This window comes from Simochromis diagramma, unplaced genomic scaffold, assembly GCF_900408965.1.
Source record: "Simochromis diagramma unplaced genomic scaffold, fSimDia1.1 OVJJ01000802.1, whole genome shotgun sequence".
In the NCBI taxonomy this organism is placed as follows: domain Eukaryota; kingdom Metazoa; phylum Chordata; class Actinopteri; order Cichliformes; family Cichlidae; genus Simochromis; species Simochromis diagramma.
In genome coordinates, this window is record NW_024387492.1 from 13,998,112 (window position 1) to 14,004,828 (window position 6,717).

Here is a 6,717-nt window from a genome sequence, read left to right on the forward strand (position 1 = left end):
ACTGTCGATGGATGGGACTGTTTTCATACATAAGGCGCATTAAGCGAAATGAAACGGTCAGATAAGTCAAACTTTACTCAACTCATTTTTCTTGCTTTCTCCACTTCCGTACCATTGATTCATTAATGTTGAATTCTCTTGCAGCTGCTCTGTTCCTATGTTGTTGCAGTATATTAATGACTAATCTCGTATTGTGGATCGATTAATTCATTTGTTCTCATGACTCAAGTTTGGTCCATTTACAGCACCCTGCGTTGCGATTGCATTTATCCCTAACCATCAGAAACCCTCACATTAACTTTTTTCGAGTGGAAAAAGTAAGCGTTCATCCTCCAGCTTCACTGTGTTTATGCTAACATAGCTGTGTCGCTAGTGATGTCATAGCAAATCATTATATACAGTGGGGCAAAAAAGTATTTAGTCAGCCACTGATTGTGCAAGTTCCCCCACTTAAAATGATGACAGAGGTCAGTAATTTGCACCAGAGGTACACTTCAACTGTGAGAGACAGAATGTGAAAAAAAAATCCATGAATTCACATGGTAGGATTTGTAAAGAATTTATTCGTAAATTAGGGTGGAAAATAAGTATTTGGTCACCTCAAACAAGGAAAATCTCTGGCTCTCACAGACCTGTAACGTCTTCTGTAAGAAGCTTTTCTGTCCCCCACTCGTTACCTGTATGAATGGCACCTGTTTGAACTCATCATCTGTATAAAAGACACCTGTGCACAGCCTCAAACAGTCAGACTCCAAACTCCGCCATGGCCAAGACCAAAGAGCTTTCGAAGGACACCAGGAAAAGTATTGTAGACCTGCACCAGACTGGGAAGAGTGAATCTACAATAGGCAAGCAGCTTGGTGTGAAAAAATCAACTGTGGGAGCAATCATCAGAAAATGGAAGACATACAAGACCACTGATAATCTCCCATCGATCTGGGGCTCCACGCAAGATCTCATCCCGTGGGGTCAAAATGATCATGAGAACGGTGAGCAAAGATCCCAGAACCACACGGGGGGACCTGGTGAATGACCTGCAGAGAGCTGGGACCAAAGTAACAAAGGTCACCATCAGTAACACACTACAACGGCAGGGAATCAAATCCCGCAGTGCCAGACGTGTTCCGCTGCTGAAGCCAGTGCATGTCCAGGCCCGTCTGAAGTTTGCCAGAGAGCACATGGATGATACAGCAGAGGATTGGGAGAATGTCATGTGGTCAGATGAAACCAAAGTAGAACTTTTTGGTATAAACTCAACTCGTCGTGTTTGGAGGAAGAAGAATACTGAGTTGCATCCCAAGAACACCATACCTACTGTGAAGCATGGGGGTGGAAACATCATGCTATGGGGCTGTTTTTCTGCCAAGGGGACAGGACGACTGATCCATGTTAAGGACAGAATGAATGGGGCCATGTATCGTGAGATTTTGAGCCAAAACCTCCTTCCATCAGTGAGAACTTTGAAGATGAAACGAGGCTGGGTCTTCCAACATGACAATGATCCAAAACACACCGCCCGGGCAACAAAGGAGTGGCTCCGTAAGAAGCATTTGAAAGTCCTGGAGTGGCCTAGCCAGTCTCCAGACCTCAACCCCATAGAAAATCTGTGGCGGGAGTTGAAAGTCCGTGTTGCTCAGGCGACAGCCCCAAAACATCACTGCTCTCGAGAAGATCTGCATGGAGGAATGGGCCAAAATACCAGCTACTGTGTGTGCAAACCTGGTAAAGACCTATAGTAAACGTTTGACCTCTGTTATTGCCAACAAAGGTTATGTTACAAAGTATTGAGTTGTATTTTTGTTATTGACCAAATACTTATTTTCCACCCTGATTTACAAATAAATTCTTTACAAATCCTACCATGTGGATTCATGGATATTTTTTTTTTTTCACATTCTGTCTCTCACAGTTGAAGTGTACCTCTGGTGCAAATTACTGACCTCTGTCATCATTTTAGGTGGGGGAACTTGCACAATCGGTGGCTGACTAAATACTTTTTTTGCCCCACTGTACCAGCTAGTCCAACTTCAGTAACCCTACAACAGTCACTGCTGTTTAGTTTTCTGTCTTCATTTATGTTGGAAGTGATAGCAGAGCTGTACGTTTTAATTTTTTTCAGAAATCTCTCAGTCAGAACCTGCTATATCATGCTTAGGTAACTAGCGAGCTAACTTCCTGCTAACTTCTAACTTATTTAAATTTAATAAATCCTGTTTTCATGGATGCTTGGATGTTAAACTTAATTGTTACACCTGGTAAAGCAGCAACGCTGATCACTTCATTAAAGATGAAAGAATTTAGACCGTTTTTAACTCTCAGTGATCCAGCAGTGTAGGGCAGGGCAATATGGCCAAAAATATTCATCACGATATATATTTGAAAGTTTGCGATAACGATATAACTGACGATATAATTGACATGAGACAAAATACTTTACATCTCCACAACTTTATTAGTGCAAAAAAAAAAACCCCATTGATGTATTTTCACTTAAACGAGCAGCTGTTTTTTTATATGCATTGAAGCTATATAAAAATTTAACAGTGCAAATGCAAATTCCTTGCTCACAGTTTAATCAAAAGGCATTTCCAGTGGAGCATAACCATGTATAATTTCCACAAAACTTAAAAAGAGGTTATACACACACAATGCGGCAATCTGTCCTACCTTTGTGAATATGAGCTACAAGCATACTCTGATGGGCAAAGTTAAGTGGCAAACGGTCATACCTACTTACATTTGTGCTGGAATTACTCTGTGACAGCAGAAATGTGCATAAACTACTTACGGTAGGACGTTTTGCCAAAGTAGGATGGTTTGTCAGAACACCGTGTACCACATAAAATCAGTTCGGTAATAACGACGGCCCGCTTGCATGCTCTACCAAAAATGTGCTTTGGTGTGTATCTGACAGAAGAAAGCCAAACCAGTTCCACACCACTGAAGTTGCACCATTTTTACAAACCAATTCTAGTTCAGCTTTAAACAATCCGCTTTCGCCCTTCTCATTCTCCGTCACCGCCCTGCTTTTTCCGCCATGTGTGTATAAAAACAAGGGCACTGCGCATGCACGTTTTACCCATATTCTATCGCGATATTTCATTTTCTTATTATTGCCTGACATTATACCGGTATTACCGTGAACAGTATGATATGGCCCAGCCCTACTGCAGTGTTCATTTGACTTTGGGACCTGAAGCAGGCATAGTTTTGGACCCAGATCACTCTGCGAGGCTCCTGACTAATGATCGGTGCGGCTTCGTACTTTACCAAAGTGGTACAAAAACATTTTTTGACACATTTGTGAGCGCTGTGTACCACATAAAATCGGTTCGAGGTCAGTAAGCACAACCAGAATTCATACATAAGGCGCACTGTCGATTTTTGAGAAAACTAAAGGATTTTAATAATAATAATAATAATAATGGATTGGATTTATATAGCGCTTTTCAAGGCACCCAAAGCGCTTTACAATGCCACTATTCATTCACTCTCACATTCACACACTGGTGGAGGCAAGCTACGGTTGTAGCCACAGCTGCCCTGGGGCAGACTGACAGAAGTGAGGCTGCCATATCGCGCCATCGGCCCCTCTGGCCAACACCAGTAGGCAGAGTGCGCCTTATGGTCCTTCTTCTGTGATGTGATTTGTAAATTCCAACAGTGTGCCACATGAATCAAGCCTGTTTTATGCATTTCTGGATGAATACACCTCTGCATCCTTGATTATAGTTAATTTAGCAAATTGCTTCTTGCTTGTAGTTGCATTTCAGGAATGAAGACCTCCTTCATTGTAGTATACTGAGATTTGTTACAAGATCACGAGCAGGAAGAAACTTTACTCTACTTTTCCTGTAATCTTGCTCATAATGAGTCAATCACCAGTGGCCCAATGGCCCACTGGTGATTGACTGGTGTAAATATTAAGCAGACTGTCTTAAGTTTAGTCTATGATAAAATTGGTGTCACATTTTGTATGAGTGGTATTTGATTTACCGACTTTTTCTGAACATGTATGAAAAGTTCAATGTGGTTATAAAGCACACTTGGCAGGTCTGAATCTGGTGATATTATTTCAGTAATCTTATGTTGCTACTAAGTTCAGTCTGAGTCACATACAACACACTTTCAGGAGGTGTGAGGTCCCGAGATGGTAAAATCAAAGTACAGTTTTACTCTCTGCTCTTTCACAACCAATAACTAGAATCTCGGTTTTGTCTTTTGTCCCTTGGAGGTTACTTTGGGCCATCTGTTCATGTCAGAGATACAGATTTCAAAGGAGTAAATTTGGCTTTGGTGAATAGGATTTACATCTGTGTAAAGGTGGGTGTCATCTGCAAAAAAAAGCTGATAATCGATTTTCATGAAGCGAATGTATATTTCTGTATTGGCAGTGATAGCAGCAGCAGCACAGTGCTGAGGTTGCTGTGCTTCAAAGCTTTAGGGGCCTGAGTTTTTACCATAACTGCAAGTTGTTCGGTTCAAATCATTTGATTCTCTTTCCGAAATGCCACGGCTCCCGTGCCCCTTCCACCCTCTCCTGTCTCATCGAGCGGCAAGACAGCAAATATAATTTTCGAAATACGTTTGAGGTACTCTTTGCGCTTGTCACTGATTCATTAATCAGTCCACTATTATGATTCACTGAACATCAAAACGAAGACCGGGTTTGACTGTGAAGTGCCAGAAAACATTTCCCCCTGGTTTATCAATCTCAAAGCGGCTCAATTGGGGAATTTCCCTACACCTCTCGTTTTCACAAGTCCTACACCCCATCTGGGTAGTAGAAGTGCGTCACTGCGTCAGTCTTAGCACTCTTCTTTTCAGTGAGAGAGATTTAAAAAGAAAAAAACAAACGAGAGGTGGGGTATAATAAGAGCTGCAGACAGATTGACCTTTGGTTTCAGCCCCCACTGGACCAGTCACTGTGAGCTCTCGCTCTGACTGCAGGGATGACACATTCCGAGTGTTTTTTATTCCTTTATTAAAAGAACATTTGACTGTTTCCATTACTTGGGAGCTTCCCGAAACAATATTTGCCTTCCACAGAAGCTGCACTACTGTGCAAAAGTCTTGAAGCACCCTAATTTCTTTCTATTTTGAATATGGACAATGAAACATGCAAGCTTACATATGAATACAATATATAGGATAGAAAGCGCTGCTTCTTTTTTAGCGGTAACACTGCAGCACCAGAGAAATGTGAAATGAATAAAGATCAGTTACAAAGCATGCCTCAGAAATCAGCAGTTTCAGAGATAAATTGTGCTATTTCTTCTGGATTTTGATACATGAAATGATAATATGATATTGATAATACAATCATATGGTAATATACACCTAAAGAAAATATATTTACTGATTTTATTTAGAGCCCAGCTTGCGAGGCCAAGGGAAGATTCTGTGGGGATGTTGTCACATGGATAAATGTCAGCTCATTAATAACCTTGAATATTGTGACACAGATGCAGTAATGTGCAAAAGGTCTTGAGCCACCACTTCAGTTTTGTTTTAAATATAGTGCTAAGAAAATGGGAAATGGGTGTTGCAATTTACTGAAGCATCCGCAACCATACAGCATATAAGCTTGAAAGTCAATATTTGGTATGATCACCTTTAATCCCAACATAGCCTGAACTCTCTTAGGCAAATTGTCTTCTGATTTCTTTAAGTAGTCATCCGGAACAGTTCTCCAGGCTTCTTGGAGAACATTCAAAGCTCTTCCTTGGATCCTGGCAGCCTTTTGTTATTTTCTTTGTCAAAATAATCCCACACTGGCTCAATAATGTTGATGTCCGAGCTCTGGGGAGGCCAGTCCATGACTGATAGTTCAGGTCAATTTTACTGAATTGGCAGTGTGTCTGAGGTCATTGTCCTGCTGAAAAATAAAGCAGAAGCAGCTGCCGATCAGATAATTTCCATATAAATGGTGGATCGAAATCTGACAGTAGTTTTCCGTGTTCATACTTTAATCAATTTTGTATGTGATGTATGTGAAATGTAGGCCCAACCCATGACAGACCCGCCACCATGTTTTACAGATAGCTGTAGATACTCACTGTTGTTCCTCTCGCCTGACCTCCTTCGTTCATTTTGACAAAACAATTTGACCCAGAAATTTAAAATCTGGACTCACCACTCGATAAGGCCTTTTGATACTGATTTACAGTCCAGTTCTTATGTAATGTGGCATACATCAGGGTTTCTCCCTGTTTCATTTCCTTAAGAATGACGTCTTGACAACCACCCTTCTACTGACAGTTTCTGGCTTCAGTGAACAGCAAACAGCTGAGATGCATCTCTCAGGTCCTGTATCAGCTTTTTGCTGGATTTTTTCCTATTTCTTAAGATCATTGCTTTCAGATACTGTTCATCTGATGTACTTAGTTTTTTAGGCCTGTAACCTCTTCTGCTCTCCACTAATTCAGCTTCCTCAAATTTTGTAAGGACACAGTGCACACAATAGCGAGATACTCTCAAGTTCTCAGGCTAATAACTCTTTGGGAATCACCTTGTTGCTGCAAAAATACTATACTGTTGCACCAACACTGTGTTATGTTTGACATTTTTCATAGATTCAGATAAAGAACTAGTAAAAAAAAAAGAAGAAGCCATTTGTCGTGTTTAGATGCATCACTGATTCATTCCCTTATGTATTTTTTATGCTTGGATGATTCATAGGTCATTTCAACAGCATATTATGAAAATGAAAAATTA